This window comes from Carlito syrichta, unplaced genomic scaffold, assembly GCF_000164805.1.
Source record: "Carlito syrichta isolate Samal-C Ts95f unplaced genomic scaffold, Tarsius_syrichta-2.0.1 Scaffold303024, whole genome shotgun sequence".
Taxonomy (NCBI): Eukaryota; Metazoa; Chordata; class Mammalia; order Primates; family Tarsiidae; genus Carlito; species Carlito syrichta.
The window spans coordinates 880,918-899,210 of record NW_007247120.1 but is presented as its reverse complement, the minus strand read 5'-3'; positions in this window follow the sequence as shown (position 1 = coordinate 899,210).

Here is an 18,293-nt window from a genome sequence, read left to right as displayed (position 1 = left end):
TCAACTTGTAATTATTGATTCTTTGCTTTAACAATTTGCATTCTGTTTAATTTGCATTATTTGTTAACTTGCATTCTATTCTATTAAATGTGCTTCCAATCATGTAAGACCTGTTTTATAATTGAACTGCTTCAGTGGGTCATTTTATGAGTTTTAAACACAACTTCTCAATTCCTCGGTATTTTCTCTAGATAATCTCTTTAGGAGTTGGACTTTCTTGGTTGTTTCTCCATCTTATTTTATCTGAAACTTCTTGTTATTATGTCCCACACTTCTCTAGCCCTCATTCCCTGTTTGTATGCATAACGAGAAGATTTCCTTTGCTATTCTTTTGTTTCTGAGTACAAACTGACCCATATTTTTTCACCTACAAACTATAAAAGACATATATTTGGGGTATATTCTGCTACCAATTATTTTTATAAAAGAATATAATGTTATTCTTAACTTCTAGCCATTTCTACCTAACTTTAAATGTTTTTGTCCTTTATTTTTGAGATCAAATAGCATTATCAGAATAGTCTTAATTTTTTTAGTATTTTTTTTTCCCTGCAGGATTTCTTAAACTTTTAATTAGAAAATTTAAGCTTTTCTTTTCTTGCAAATTCTGGGTGAGAGATATACTTTATACATTAAATTTACTTGAATTTTGTAATTAATGCGTTCTTCTCAGGATCATTGTGATGCGTTTTCTTGATCCCTGTTTTTCTATCTTCTTTTCTATCTCACATAATAACCACAGTGTTCCTTTATGCCTGTGATCTCTTCACGTTGATCCACTCTTTCCTTCATGGTAATGTCATTTACTGTATTTTTGTGACATTGAATGCTGCTTTCATCCCTGTAATATCTTCAGTTTCATCTTTCAGTTTTCCTTTCAGTCGTTGCAGATTGATTTCATCCGCTTCCTTTGTCTTATAATTACTTCCTTGAACCTTCATTTCTCTTATCTGAGCTGTGAGCTTGTTTTCAAAGGTCTTATTTTCTGTAATTGTTTTTAGACTAAGGAGCATTATTTGTTTGAACACTGCCATTATAACTTCTCTTGTACTTTCAAATAATTTATTACTGATTTTCCAAAGACCTTTTGCTTAAGTTCCTTTTCTCTTTCTTTTGTTGTCTACGTATGTGTCATTCATGGTTCATTTTTAAAAGAGACAGTGAATTGATGAATGATAGAATGGGAAATGAGCCAATGTCTTATTGTAGCTTTGATTTGGATTTGTTTTCTTGGAGACCTTTGCTCTTTGCTCAGAGGACATGAGTTCAATCAATTTTTGCAACGAAAGTGTAAATGTGGCTACCAGTGACACACCTGGGGGCTTACTGACCTAGGTGCTAAACTCTGTTGAATTTATCCAACTGCAAGGCAATATCATAGGAAAATAAAATATTTGTGTGTACATTCTCTTTTAGATTCCTTTCTGCTCTACTGTAGCAATTGGCTGGATCATTACAAAGACTGGATTCAAATGCAGGTCTGAATACTTTTTCACTGTAAAGTTTTTTCACCATCCTACACTATCTTTTTGCCTTAGGCCCCCAAATTCTTTGAAAGTAAATACATAGCAGATCTCAGTTAACTAAGATTTTTGGGAAATGGAATATTGTGGTCAATTAGATTTCAGTTTGACTGAGACAAGCAGGAAACCCTTTGATTTCAAAATGTATTATTGAAAACACTTTTAAAATGTATTAGCCAACTTCCTTGACCTTCATTGTACATTATGCAAAAGGTAATTGATTCTTCTTTGTATGTTTGAAGGTTGTTTAGCATCTCAATGTTAATATTATGAGCTGTGACTCTCAATATTGTATAAAGTAGATGTATGTATCTGTGACGAATATTAGAACACATTCTGTATTCTAAAAGTTTTAAATAAAATAGCATTAATTTGTAATATCATACTTTTTAGTAATAAAAGTTTTTAAAAATAGAAATAGAGGAACAAAATATGTAAATAGATATGAATAAGTAAAATAAAAGAAGAGACATATCATCTATTCCATGTATTATGGCTAAATGCACCCTCTGGAATATCTAAAACATGTTTGAACAAAGAATTTAAGGTTTTGTTGAACACAAAGACTATCTGGATAAATTGTGAAAATATAGCCAGTTATAGTGTAGTTTGTCACAGGTAGATATTAAGAAATTTCTGAATACATGACTTTATTTCTCACTTTTACTTCATATGTTTGGCATCTTGTAAACACAACTTACATGCACTCTGATACTGTAGTTTGTATTTTGATAGTATTTCAACTGATGGCTTTCAAATTCTATTTCTTGAAAAGAGTTTTAATTAACATGTACATTTAAGTTATTTAATAGCTCAAGAAAAAAATACTTGTAAAAATATCTGGAAACTCCCTCGTGCTCTTAGCTTCCAAAATGGAAAGCATGTGCTGAGTAGATGAATTACAAGGAGATGGGGAAGCCCAGATTGCCGCTTAACAGAAGCCATTGATCTTTACAAATTAGACTGACAACAGAGATCCATTAAAGTCCATAGTATAATGAAAAGAATTCCTTCTCTTGGCCTTTCTTTTTCTCCACTTTTCCTAAATCTGATTCGTCTCTTTCATACTTTCGTCCTTCAGAAGAGAGGTTGAATGCTGATGAGGTAATGCTGTGTGTACAAACCTCACGGTCTCATTTGAGAAACGACTCTGATTCCAAACATTAATTTTTGGTACCTATCTGAATAACAATAAGTTTGCAACATCATTGAATATGCAGTGTAGAAGAATCAAGACAGTAAAAGAGAGGATTGCTTTCTTTAACACAGGCTCGCAGTTCAGTGAAATCCATTGTGACTTAAAACAAGACATTATCATTTCTTATACCACTTGTCACAAAACTTATGGCATTTATCATTTTCTACATTTCATGGCTTTTATTTGTTTCCCTATATTTTGCTCTTACTTAAAGGTATGTTTCTTAAGGTTAGTAACTACATCATTCCAGGCTTCCCCTACTCATACAAGACCAAGTCAAGCACCATCCATTTGCTTAGTCATTCAATATTTACTTATTAGATGCCTGTAAAAAGGCAAGAATACTTACTGGTGTAGCAGTTTAAATGAATAGATTACTTACAAGTAGTGATAAAGTGAAGCAATAAATGAGATCAAGGGGCATGTAAGTTACAACACGGAGAAGAATCTGTTGTGCAAAAATGCCATTTCATCCTCCAATTCCTACAGAGGAGGACATCATTCTATCATTGTGCCACCCAAATAAGTTTTTTCATTTCTTTATCATAGTGCTTAACTGATTGTTCTTGTCTTCAAAGTTAAACCACAAGGCTCTTAGAGGCAGGAATACTGACCTATTCATATTTATATTCTCAGTGCTTGTTAAGAGTAAACGGTCAGTTATGTATCTGTCCTTGTATGTGTGTAGGTGTATATGTTCATAGATTTGTTTACTTAGGCAGCAAGAATCAGACAAACAAAAGCTATTGGGAAATAACATATAGCATGATAATAGGTCAAGAGCTTATTTCTCACCTGACCATATAACAAAAAGGAAATCTAATTCCAAGTATCAGTAGCAGGCATTCTGTGTCTGGGTTATGTGGTTTATATCGTGCTTAGCACTTTCCATACAGTATCACATTTATATGAGGTCATTTAGGGAGGTAGCATCATGCAGCACAAAAGGGCATTTGATTTAATGCATCCTTGACTTTGTTGATTCCTTTGCTTATGGGCTATAGTAATTTGGAGAAAAAAACATATCTCTCTGTTCTTGATTTTCCCTACATGTTCATGGGAATTATAAAGCTTACCCCTAAATGCATAATGTGAGTCTTAAATAGAAAATGCACATTAAATAGTTTATGTAACATCTAGTATAGAGTAACCATTCAGTTAATAGTAGCTTCTGTTGCTGCCAGCCTGACCTGAGAGGAGATAGCAATCAGGAGTGAGAAATGGGTAGCTGACCTTGCAATTATGGAAGGAAGAAATGTGTTAGGGACTATGGCAGGCAGGATAGGCAGAACTTCATTTTTCTTTCAGAGCCAGAGTGATGATTCTAATAATATAAGACTAGTGAGTTTCCCCAAGAAACATAATCATACAGATTTGCCCAGAAATTGGAAGCTGAGGAACTGAGTCATACACTTCTGCTTTTTAAAACTTAGCCTGAAAACACAGTGATGCAATTTATTTTGGGTCTTAAATGCACTTGTTTCTTTCTGGAAATCTTAGGATATGATTGGACTATTCCGAGACACAAATGCCATGGGTCTAATAGCATAAGAAGTTTGTATTACATTTATAAATCCCATAACCATTTATAGTGTTTTACTTTATTTTTTATATAGAAGAAAGCACAAGTATGTTGCAGGTTTTCTCTTTATATTTCTTTTAGTTTTCAACTTAATCCTAGTAGGTATTTTAGTGACACTTCTCTCATGTCTCTACAAGGTTATTCAGATTTTTTTTACCTCTGTTTTTTCCTCAAGACTGCACCCTTACCAATTTTCAGAAGTACTTCTTCAACAATACAAGTTTTTTATATAGGATTTCATGAACAACTTCTTCCAACCTCTGAGCAGGTTGTTAGTAAAGAAGTAAATAATCAATATGAAATCTTGACCAAAACTGCATGATAAAAATCCAATGTTTTATGTAGGTGTGTTTGCACGTAATTCCTTTCTCATGATGTAAAATACTGAAGTACTCCCTTGAATTTTGCCTTTTTGTCTCTTTGCTAGCCTCGAGGGAAAAAAGCTAATGGTGAAGTCACTCAGTGTCAAGCATCTGAACACAAATTGAAAATTATCAATAAATGCAGATATTTCTGCAATGACATATTTTTAATTTCTTACTTTAACTTTCTAATTTAGCATTATGTATAAAAGCATGTAGAACAAGTTAAGTCATTCTTGCAAAATTTAGCACAAATTAAAATGCATGCGTTTAGTTGGGATTTTGGATCACTGATGAGAAAGATCTAGCCGGATATCATTGATGCAGAGGTTAGAGCAATGATTGAATTTGTGGTCAGTACTTATGCTTTATCTACCAAAACCCAATTATTGAGATGATTTTTAAATGTCAATGTGTAATTAGTTTCTAAATATCTTCCTCTTAATACACTGTGGGCCAAATCAGAATCCGTATTATCACTTTTTCAAGCAACTTCTACATACTTAGTGTTGTGCAGGCAGCTTCAAGGAGGAAATAACGGAGTACTTGTAATAGGATGTTATACTGTATTCTTCCTATCTCATTTTTGGCTCAGGCATGAGAATAATAAAACTTAATTCCAGAGCAGTACACCCTAAAAAAATTTAAAAGTCAGAGGCTGCAAACTAACTAGATGACTACAAACTTTCACTCAAACTGGAGGTGAAACTAGGGAATATTTGGAGACAGAGATTTTCTTAAAGATAGAAATAGTGTGATGTTTAGTTACCCCGTCCTCAAACCCCAATCTCCCAGTGAGTGGGGAGAAATGAGAATGACTTCCCTTGTCCTTGCAAGTTAAGAGTAGGGCTTCAAGAAAATACTAAGGGAAATTAATATGCATTTCCTAATGTTTGGGATGGATGGTGATGCAATAGACAGTGGTCTAAATCAACCCCGAGAAGTCCTAAGTGTGGCAGACAGCCTGGAGTCCTGCTAGGGACATGCTGAGAAATGGTGGCCGTGCTGCAACAAACTAGAACTATCAAAGTTGGAAAAGACAAAATATGAGTGCATGTTGCCACTGGTCACTTTTGTGTCAAAAGCACCAAAAAGTCTGAATGAACTTCACCTTGTGACTATACAGAGAAGAGTTACAGAAATCTCTGGTCTCACAGGAGCTGCACAAAGGATGCGGATTGTTCCACAAGAGTTTGGACAGCAAATGAATCGAGTCTAAAAGCAAATGGTAGCAGTGATAGAGAGGGTTCTTTCCCCTGCAAATCAACTTTAAACACCTGTGTGGCCCAGAGAGGACAAAAGGAGCTTACAAAAGCAGAAATCCAGTTATTTCCTGTTCCCTTTACTTCTCTTGCATGCTCCTTCCTTCCAAATTGGATACAATCTGAGCGAAAAGGAATAAAAAAAAAGATGTCAGCCACACCCCATCCACGGTCTTAGGCCTCCTGCATAAAGCAGACTCTAGTAGGGGCGGGGTGGGGGGGAGATTAAATGAAATTGGACTGGACATTTCAATTTCTATGGAGCAGTGCTTGTTTGCTGACCTAACATGATCATAGAACCCATTATTACTTATGTGTGAATAGAAAAGTTGTGGACCTGTGTTATCATTCAGCAAGCTGGGAGAAAAGTTCATCCTGAATAAACATAAGGGAGATAAAATAAACTTGCTTTATGATTATACTTAATGAGTCCTGCTTAGACAACGTACTGCTTAAACTCTCCATTGTGCTAACCAAAATAAATTGTATACTATCCTTAGGGTCATTTCTTTTTAAAATTATGGATAATGACTTCCAAGCTGTCAGTCATGCCAGAAAATTGGTAAATATAGCTAATAAATGTTTGATTTTCTTTCCACCACAATTTCAAAAATACTTGGAAGTAAAATATACTCTAAATTGTTATACCCACTGGCATTAAATAATCTGACAGTTTACCAGGTGAGATATATACGGATTCTGTTAATTTCAAGGAAAATCACAGGATATAAATGCTATAACTCTAAATATATCTTTTATAAGAGTATACTTTCAGTATTACTATATGGGAATTTGAGCAATATGTAATACGGCTTGGATTATTATTATTTTTCTATTTAGAAGAACTTACAGAGTATTGTTATTCAGATTTCCTTCCTCATCAATTCAATATTTCTGGACAACATTATTTTATTTAAATATTTGAGACTATGCCTTTTTTTTTTTTTAACACAAAGACATATACAAAACATATGCCACACGTATTTTATCTCATTCCAAGAACTGCTTTTTTGAATAATTTAGGAGTCATTTTATTCTGGTCTTTGTATGTCATATATCCTTGGAGGTACCTTTTCATTCTATAGAGATTGTAAGAGTTGGACGTGTTATTTTTAGGCACAGAAAAAAACATCTCTCCAAGGTAATGGGACACCATGAGGTGTGCTCTTGCATATTACTTCCTTTACTAATTAAACGGAATGTGAGAGTTAAGGCAAGTTGGCATTGTTAAAGTAAATGACCCAATGCTTTAGTAATGAAGACACATCTGAACTGAAGTTTATTGTTTTAATTTTAATCTTGAGCAATTTTAGCCCTACAGACTAGGCTGTGCCATGTGCCCTGCAGTGCATGGTTTCCATTATACTACAGTGCTGCCCACTGACTCTATAAAAACTATTTGGAATAATTTGTATTTTGGAATGAAGTGGTGTTTTTATATGCAAGGTGAATTGATACCGGACATTTACTAAATCTGCTTTTTAACAGGCTGTCATAAGTGGGGTTCTTCAGAGGGCAGAGATATTGGGAGACTAAAAGTTGCTTAAATTATGTCCCATAAAAATATAGATGAGGCTCAGATGCCTTTGGATTAAATATTCATTACTGGATATTTACATAATGCATGTGAAAGTGCTTTTAAAATAAAAACACTCTTTATATAAATGGAAGCTATGGCCAGATTTTCCCCATTATACCCAGTAGAGCACTTCAAGTCATTCTCTGGAGTCTCAGAGAGGAGAATTTTCTTCCATCACTTCTACAAAGGAAGAGAAAGACTGATTAATCTACAGTATTCAAACCTACCCTCCTTAAATTGTTTTGACAATCTAAAACTGTTCAACCTTTAGCAAGTGTCTATTTTGTGTGATTTTTAAATATATGATTCTAAAAAATGAAGTATATGCTTTTTTTACTTTTGTTGAAAAATCTCACATGCTCAACAGGCCCTTCTCAATAGATTATGCAATCATTTAAATGTAAGGAAATAAGCATAAACAGACCTGGCTTCATGACCTACCTCTACAATTTACTAGTTTCATGACCTTGGACAAAATATTTAAAGTCTGCACTTTATTGTTCATCTTTTTATATGAGATTGCAGTAACTACTCTGAAGGGTTACTTGAAAATTAAATAACAGTGCAGGCAACATTCCCGGGATCTGCCACATTGAGAAAGCTGAAAAAACGGTTAATTTCCTCCTACGTAAATACATTATTATTGCCAAGTACAAAGCAGCCAAGTCTCAGTTACCCATATTAATATATGGAAATCCCTATGCAGATAAATAAAAATAATGTGAACATAATATTCACACATAAGTTTTGTGATTTATTTTTATATTTTATAATGTTCTCATATTTTACTATAGAATTTAGACGTGAAGGGAGGATACTAGGAATTGAGTAGTGGCTCAAACCTCTCTCTCTTTTTTTTTTTTGAGTTGGAGTCTCACTCTGTCGCCCAGACTGGAGTGCAGTGGCCGCTCCCGGCCACTGCAGCCTCGACCTGCTGGGCTCCGGCGATCCTTCCGCCTCAGCCTTCCAAGTAGCTGGAATTACAGGCGCGCACTACCACGTCCGGCTGATTTTTTGGTTTATTGTAGAGATGAGGTCTCTCTGCCCGGGTCGGTCTCGAACCCGCGGGCTCAGGCAATCCACTCACCTCAGCCTCCCAAAGGCATGAGATTACAGGCTGAGCCACCGAACCCAGCTCAAACCTCTCATTTTACAGTTAAAAAAATCAGACAGATAACAAATACAATCAGATATGTAATACACCTAGTTAATGGAGGAATTTGGGCTGAAGATCAAATCTTTTCCTCTGTTCTGTGATTTTACAGTACTTCAAATAAAATAATAAAACTAATATTCAAAATGATCTCAATTTGAAGTAGCTGAAAAAATGCCCACCTTCACTAACTACCATGCTGTTGATTACCTCCCCTTTGAGAATTTCATTCTGTGGGTGTTATCATCATTGCTTACATTAGTCCAAAGCGGCATGTTGGATTATAATTCATGAGTAATTCCAGTTAAAATTTTGAATTACTTTTATCTTAACTTTGAGCTACTTAAGACAGCTATGAATTTTTAAAAATATCACTCTTGTAACTAATTTGAAGTATACAGTATCCTGATTTGGAAACAAACAAGAAAAGTAATGCCGACCAAGTCCTAAAATAGTGTTGGGATCACTTTAGCACATTAACAGAATGCATTGTTTATTACAGAGTTTACAGATAGGGTAGAGATGAGGACTATTTTTGAAGCTGAACACATAGTCACATTGTAGCTTAATATCTTAGCTCATACTATCCCTAGAGACAAAGAAGTAATTAAATGCTTTGTTGTAAAAGTCCTTCTATTGTGACTCCCAAGCAGGTAAAACTAGCAAGTGATAAGATTGATCAGAGCTGCTGATAATGACATAAGTAATGATAAAGTAAGAAGAGCTAATAATAATTTGTACAAGAACTGGAAATTGAGACTTGCTTTGGAAAATTCACATCACAGATAGTTTTCCAGAGGAAGAGACACATTTCCCATTACCTTCTATCTGTACTTCTTAATGATATGCATTTTTAAACTTCCACTGGTGTTATTGATGCACATATCTTATCTCTTTGACTATACCATGCAAAAAAATAAACCCCTTTGGCCTTATTTTTATAGTGTTCAGGACACTTACTTATTACACCCAGCCATAGTAGACATTTACCAAGTATGGGTTAGATGAATTAACACATTTATACTATGACAATATTGAAATTGTATTATACATAATAAGAAGGGGAAGTAATAATAAAGTAGTTGCAAACCTTCCTGGAGAAAAAAAAAATGTTCTCATATTCAATAAAAGTAGTAAATTGCAAGAGTTACTCTAAGGGTCCCAAATAAAAGAAAAAGAAAGAAATAGGAACGTCTGCTATAGAGGTTTAAAATATATTCACTTTAATTGTGTATTCTTTTATAATTCTATACTTTACTAGAATTACTTCCACAATAGTAATAAAAGAATTATGAACTGAATTTTTTTTTTCAAGTTCTTCTGCATGTGGCTTTTACTCCATTATTTCCAACTCTGCCTACATAGGCAGACACTGGGGGTTGTCTATGCAATACCCGTGTCTTCTTTCGTTCTAAAAGAACCTGAACTTGTTCAGGGATCCACTCTGCTTCCATAATCTCCAGGAGACTTAGGAGAAATTGAATTTAATTAGCAGCTCCAGGGAAAGCTTCTTTTCTGATGATCTATTCCAATCATAGTATACCAAGATTCTCACTTTTGACTGGCTAGAATATCTGATTGAAATAATCAGTCAAGGATTACTCATGTACTCTTGAGAGTTATTGGTCCAATCAGTGATTTTTGGGACAGTTTCTGCTGTCACGCTCTCTCTCTCTCTCTTTGTTTCTCCCCCTCCTTTTTTCCTTTTTCCTTCCTGTTACCTCTTTCTTTTCCCTTCTCTTTCCCCCCTACCCTCCTCATTTCTTTCTCAGCCTTCCCTGATCGCCACACATTAATTCCTTCCTCTCTCGATGAATATGAGAAAGGTAGCAGGTAGCCAAGCAACTTTGCAGATACCACATACCTACTGCCTTTGACCCCCATGAAGAGAACCAGCCCCTAATGAGACTGAAGCTAAAGCTGACAGAACTGAGAGAGGTAGAATCTGGACCCATGACATCATCCCTGAGACACGACATGAATCAATCCTGCATCCCACACTCCATGTGGACTTCCGCTAACTTAAAATGATAAACGTACTATTGCTTGAGCCAGTTTGTTTCAATATTGCTGCAAACTAATTTTGATGCCTTCTTTAACCTCAATTCTCCACAAAATTTCAAAATTTGCTTCCTTGCCCACTTACTTTTCTATACGTGCCATTATTATTCTTATGTAGAGAAACATGTCTAGCTTTATGATACTAAATGATTACCATTAAATGCTGACAATAGCAAGGAAAAATAGTACAAACTCAAATGAAATGCTAACAGCTAAAAGGCTGATTTTATAATGTGCATTTGTAATAACCATTTGAGTGAGTCTACATAATGGTTTTAAAGGACTTTCAATAATGTTTCCTGCAGCTGTGCAGACTTTTAACTTTTAACTCTTCATTTAAAAAATACATCTAAATATAAATCAAGCACTATACACTTCCAGTTTAGCTGTTTGAATGGAAAGAGAAAGTTGAAAGCTGGAGCAGTCATGAGTAAGTGCTATAGAAAGCTGTAGTCGACAGTTGCAATTTAAAACCAATCAAGTGGGCAGGAGAAGGGGAACACAGAACCTGAAAATAACTGGTAAGCTTAGAAATAGTTTTAAAGTAATAGCCACACTAATAATGATTATGCCTAATTAGTAATCCTAGGGTACCGCCCTCTAGTAAGGGGAGTTTTGAAGGTGAGAAGCAGTTTAAACACAGTCTGTCAGTTTCTACCAGTCATATTCACCGGAACCACTCTTCCCTAACAAGGGTATTTTGCCCTACACCAAAGGGCAACGAGTATGAGGGGAGATAGTTACATAAGTATATGACATGTGTCTACACTCCATGATTCTTTGAGTCAGTCAAGCATGAGACTGGAAAATAAGACTTTTTAATGTTGATGACACACATAACATGATAAATGGCTTTGAGGAGCTCTCTCAAGAGTATTCATTCTTGGGATTATGCATCTCAAATATGTAAACATACTGCCTTCTATGCCTTCATTCCTGGCCATTACATTTTGAACATGTGGAATTCAAAGCTCTTTTAGGTCTAAAATAATCATTTTTTTTCACTATTAGCACCATGAAAGAAATTAGAGTGCCTTGGTTGTTTTGCTTTGCTCTTTTTAGTTTTATCTACTTATAACCTGGACAAGTAATTTAAGGTCTTTTCCCTCTTCTGAGGACAAATAAAGTTAACTCTGCAATGCTTTCCTTTCTGTAGAGTTCTGAAAGAAAAAAAATTACGTGTGTATAAAACACTTTATACATAGAAAAAGCACTCTGTAGATGGTGAATGACATCATTTTTAGTATCAGGTTATCAATTTCAAACTAGAAAGAAAATTAGAAAACATGTTACATCTTTGAAATTTATTATAAACATAATGAAAATGATTACTAGTTTCAATGACATAAAAGTTTTTGAAAACAATAAAAAAAGTAAAAACCCTTTAGGTGATATAGCATGACTAAGAATAATAAAAAGGCAGGTTAGTATATCTATCTCTCTTTTTTTCAACCTCTATTTACTCTTCTTAATGCTAAAGTTTTTTTTTTGTTTTTGTTTTTTTGGTTTTTTTTTGAGGTATCTTGGTAGAAAGTGTCAAGGCTAACTTGCACTCTGTGTTTAGTTCCTGAATCTTTGCTTTTTGGAATCTTCCCTTTCTCCCCTCCCTGAAGACAAACGTAGAGAAGGGTAATGCAAAACAATACTTCAGGTGCTTGAAAGTGTTTGGGTCAGTGGTAACCAGGGAGTGTAGGCTGATTCTAGCAGCAGTACAAGATAAAGGTAAGATTGGATGAAATGAGAGAGTGACATGCTGTTGTTGCTGCTTTCTTGGTCCCGAGCTTTGTTTGCTGTTTGTTTTTTTTGTGTTTTTTGTTTGTTTATTTTCCTGTTGCTTAAAGAAAAGAAGGAAGCATCTACAGTTTTCTTTTATCTCTCTCTTTTTTTATTACAAAGATAACTCATGGTCATTATCTCTAAATTAATATTTGAAACATACGGTAAAATGCACACAAAAAAATATAATTCAAGCACAAATTCCCCACACAAAAGAAAAAAACTTGTTACCATGTTGCTATGTATAGTTTATGTATACATGGAGAACATAAAAAGATCCTCTGACACGTTGCATTTTTCAAGAATGGCACAGCAATATTTCTGGTCCCACGTGGTCCTTCAGAGCTTTGCCATTTCCCATCAAGAGCCTTCCCATCCCCTTGCCTCATCCTCCAACTTGAGTGGGACTTGTGAATGCCTCACTTAAGGGCACATGGGTGGCCAGGATGCCATGTGCCTCCTACTCTGGAGCATAAATGGTGACATGATTCCTCCTGCTCTCTGTCACCTTTGTATTCAGTCACCATGTTGGGAAGAATTTCAGAGAGACCACAGAGTGAGACCTCTTGGAGAAGCCTATATGCATGGAGAAGTACTAAGATCCCCAGCCAGCATAAGCCACCAGAAACAGTAGTAAATGAATGGTTGCAATCCTAAGTCTTCACTTGGCCCTCTGAGGCCTCGTCATTATGGAGGAGAGGTAAGTGGTCCCTGTTGTCTTGCTGACTTACAGAAAACAAGCGTGATTATAAATTGTTATTTTTTTAAAAATCCACTGCGACGTATCATGCAATAGTAAATAACTGTAACAGGTATATACGAGGGTAACCCCCTAAAAACTGGAATCATCTTTTGAAGGTTGGGCCCCTTGTACTACACTCAGAATTTGTTCCTCCAGATCAAATGATCAACTAAAGTTTTTATCTGGAAGGTCTGAAAAAGTTGTGTCATGATTTGTGGAAGAAACATCCTGAATTATGGCAAACAGATAACTGGTTCTTCCACCATGACAACACACCTGCCTATACCTTGCTGAGTGTTCAGTAGTTTTTGATCAAAAATGGCAGGACCACCGATGTTCCACTTTCCCTATTCACCAGTTCTCACCCAGAGTGACTATTTGTTTGTTTGTTTCTTTCTCCAGATGAAAAAGTCCTCAAAGGGAAACGTGTTGCCAATGTGGAAGAGGTGAAATAAAAAATGACAGAAGCACTAAAAAGCATCAAAACTCACAAATTCAAAAACTTCACAAGTTCAAAGACATAGCATAAGGGAGGAAATAGAGAGGAATTGTTCTGAGCAGTGGCAAAAGTGTCTTGATAGGTGTAAAAACGGAGAGTATTTAGAAGGTAATTGAAGTTAAAACATCTAAAAATAAATATGCAATTTTTAATAAATAAATTGTTTCTTAGGTTGTCCTCCCCCATACAGTATCAGACCAAGTTTAGCATCTCTTCTTATACAGATAACATCTAGAACTTGACTACATAACATGAATATGTATAAAGCCTTTTGTATCAAGTATGTTTAGAAAACAGTATAAACATTAGAGATTAGAGAGCTTTTGTTATAATACTCCAAAAGCTAATTTTCATGGCATTTTAACAATCTAAGGACAAAAATACATGTATTAAAATGTATGCATAACTGTTTTTCTAGAGATGGAATAAAATATGTCCTTCCTTTTCTGTCTCTTAAAGTAATAAGTACTGTTGAACTATAATAGAGAGTGAACGAGCAGAAATAGAAAATAAATTTAGATATCAGGGTGAAAAGAGATGAAATTTTAAAAGTTGTAGATAGGAAGGGAGAACAAGATGGAGGGAACAGGTGAAAGACAAAAAAAGAGAAAAAAGGAAACAGAGCCTCTCTTAGTGGATTCCAAGATGATTTTCTTAGAGCCAGACAAATGTTATTTAATACACCAATCCTGTGTTTGTATCGTCCTTTGAAATTTGGAGATTCAAAAATTAGGTTCAAAAAATAGAGTCCAAAATTGTGTCAAGGGCAGTTGTTCAGCTAGCTGGCTCTTTAACAGGTAAAAAACACAAATCTGTGTCCTATTGCCTAACAGAGTTGGGAGTCCCTGGACTGATGTAATTAATGGAAGAGCCAAATCTGACATGGAGATGAAAGAATACTACCCCTGAATTAACAGTAACAGTAACCATTCTAACCCAATAATGGGTAAGACAAATGTTGTGGGCAGTGAACGTTTTGATCGTGAAACTATACTTGTTATACAATGAACTTAACATTTGGTAAAAATAAGCACACATAAGGTTACTTCTTTCTTTTCTAAAAGAAATTCAAGTGTAGAGTTTTCCAGTAACGTGTCTGTGTTACTTTGAAACAATTTAGAATTTCATTTTGGAAGACTGGAAGACGAGCTTTGCCATCACAGCATTTAGACTGAACTCTCAGTTCTATTGCTCACCAGCTACATGATATCAGTCAAGATAATGATTATTTCAAACACTTTTTATAGCATTTTAAAACTCTGTACAGGTCACGCTGGGTGGCTCAGTCTGTAATCCAAGCACACTGGGAAGCCAAGGCAAGGGAATTGCCTGAGCCTGTGGGTTCGAGACTAGCCTGGACAATTTGGTGAGAACTCATTTCCACAATAAAAATAAAAAACTAGCCAAGTGTGGTAGTGTGGTGCCTGTAGTTCTGGCTACTTGGAAGGCTGAGGTGGAAGGATCGCCAGAGCTTAGCAGGTCGTCGCTAGAGTGGCCGTGAGTGTGCCCACCGCACTCCAGCCTGGGTGACAGAGTGAAACTGTACAATTTTCCATGTTTAGTGAAAAAGTGTACACGATTAAGTATATCAAGCTAAATGGAAAGGCCTCCTTCTCTTTAAGGAATTGCTTGAGAATGTAGACCAATTGGGTCAAGTGTAACTTACAGGTTGCCAGAAAGTCTATTTGTTTTGACCACCATCCTCTCCCTTTGGATTCTGCATTGTGAAATGTATTATCGATAGGAAAAGAGCAGAACTTGTACATACAAAAGTATTTTTCGGTTAATCATCTTAAGAACATAAAATTAGCCAACCTACAAGAACATGCATATAGAATAGTACACAAGTGTCTACATTGGAATGATTGCAATGAATATCCTTCTCTTTCATAATGATTAATGTTTGCTATATTGTATATTCCACAAATGTTTCAAGGGTAAAAGGAATAAAGATGTTTAAACAAAATCCTCTGCAGATGGTATTTCAAATTTTCAAATTTTATTTTTTGCTAAAACATATATATAAAAAGAGAGCTTTCATGCAAAGTATTTTGTGATTACTGGGAGTTGGGGGTGTTAATGGGAAAGCTGACAATCTGACATTAAAAAAAATCCCTGTCCTGAATGAAACTTATAATTTAGTGTGGGAGATAATCACGTAAGACATAACATGAGGGAGTGAATAAGGAAGAGTTGGACAAAAGCATGAGTTATATATAAAAATACCAGCTGACAGGGCTTAAATAAAACGCTTAGCTAAAATTTATCTAGGTAAGCTGGAATATTGAAGTTGTTAAAGCTTTTCTGGGTATCATTTCCATTTTTAAATTGAAAATACTTCTGAGTGAGTAACATCAAAATTCCATATTTAAGTTACTGTAAGCATTATAATTACTGCAAATCAGGGATAAAAAAATACACATTGGAATCCATTGTAGCACGTGCATTTTTTTTTTCCTGGTGTCACTTTTGGCAAAATAGCAAGCAATATAGAAAATTTTTAAATTAAAATTTGTAGTTCCTATTCTTAGATCTGTATTTCATCCACTTGAGAGTATACTTATCATTTTGAAACCCTGCAAATAAATTATTGGAAACAAAATTACCTGACTGCGAATATGAATGAAAATCATATTTTGGTAAAATGGTAAGAACAAAAAAATGTGTGAATATGTTTGATGACTACAAACAACTTGACATGAATTCATATTTTTATAGATGCTAAGTACCCCCACATTAGAAATCAAGCCTTCAATTCACTTTAAGATATGGCAAAAAGTTTTCTGTACCTGTCATTTCATCATTCTATGTGAGCAGAAAACAAGAAATTCAAAGAAAAGAATTTGCTGAAACTGGAGACATTTTACAAGTTAAAGGATGCAGGGGAGATTTCTCTGGATGTTTTCCCTCTTTCTTCATGAACAACACCTTTCAAAGGAAAGAAGGCCTCCAAGTGAACCCCTCACAGGCTTTAAGTGTCTTCTTTAAGCAGAGTGGCAGATGCTGTTGGTGTTCTGCCCATGTTCCCTCTCAATGCTTACGTTAGAGAGCACCCACTAGATGTCTAACCACTAGCATCTGCATTGTTTTGTCTGAGAGCTCTTTCTTGGCTTTATACCTTGCTTTAGCACTTGTGTAGCCAGGTGGCCAGAAGAACCAGGGAAGGAACACACCCTCACCAGGAACTCAGCTCAGCAATATGTGATAGGAGTTGGTTTGTAGCTTCTACTCTCTGGCATCAAATAAGCGTGAGGTGTGGGTTTACACTGGCTCCTGGACTTGCCCTGTGGACGAGATTATGGTTCATTTCACACAGGAGAGGCTGACTTGAGAAAGCACTGTTTGTAAACTGCTTTCCTTCACTGTGTCACAACTCGCTGTCACGCCTTCACCCTCTTAGTGGACTCTTTGTCCCAAATCCCTATTTGAGAGTGGCTAATAAAGTAATTCACAGTATTCACTGTGGCAAGTGCTTGTCAGTTGTGTGGACCCCAAACTATGGGCTGGGAAAGTTAGCTGATATGAACAATCTTGCCAAAACAACTCAAAGGAGGTGACCATCAGAAAAGAGAAAGAAGTGAGAAAGTATTTTGAATTGAATAGAAAATTAAAGTTGTGATTTTAACTGGAGTCTATTCTTAAAAGTCTGAATGAGAACAAAATTTCAAAGTTTTTATAATAAAAGGTTTTTGTAAGGCTCTAAGATATACTCATAAGTCTCCAGGCTAGGGATGGTAGTGTCGGAATGATTGAAGACAGCAATGGGAAGAAAACCAAACAATTTCATGCTTCCCCCCTTACTAGTTCAGGTCGTTGAATAATGTAATTGATTAGACATGGTGCAAATTCCTTCCTACCTCCTCCTTTACCTATGAAAGACACTGTTGCTCAGATGTATTTATTTATTAAGTTGCAGTCTCATTCTGCCACCCAGGTGTGCAGTGGCACGCTCATGGTCACTCCAGCCTCGATGCGCTGGGTTCCAGCGGTTCTTCCGCCTCAGCCTTCCAAGTAGCCGGAACTACAGTCACATGCTACCACACCAGGCTTATTTTTTATGTTTTTATTTATCTTTTTATTGTAGAGACAAGGTCTTGCCAAGTTGCCAGGGTTGGTCTCAAACCCACGGGCTCAGTCAATCCACTCACCTCAGCCTCCCAAAGTGCTGGGATTACAGACTCAGCCACCAAACCAGCCCAGATGTATTAATAAACTCACACTGTTGCTGAGAATGCCTCTTTGTGCAGTCACTGTTAATCAAATAAAGTGGCATACAGATCTGAACCCTTTCTCAATCCCTAATCTTGGCAAAGACATCTTAATTCCTTAGCAACATATTCAGGGCTTTTTTCCTCTTCTCCTAAATTAACTTTTCAGTCTTAAATTCTACCAAACTACTACACATTTTTTTTTTTTTTTTGAGTTGAGTCTCACTCTGTCACCCAGACTGGAGTGCAGTGGCGGCTCCTGGCCACCGCAGCCTCGACCTGCTGGGCTCCAGTGATCCTTCCGCCTTAGCCTTCCAAGTAGCTGGAACTACAGGCACGCACTACCAC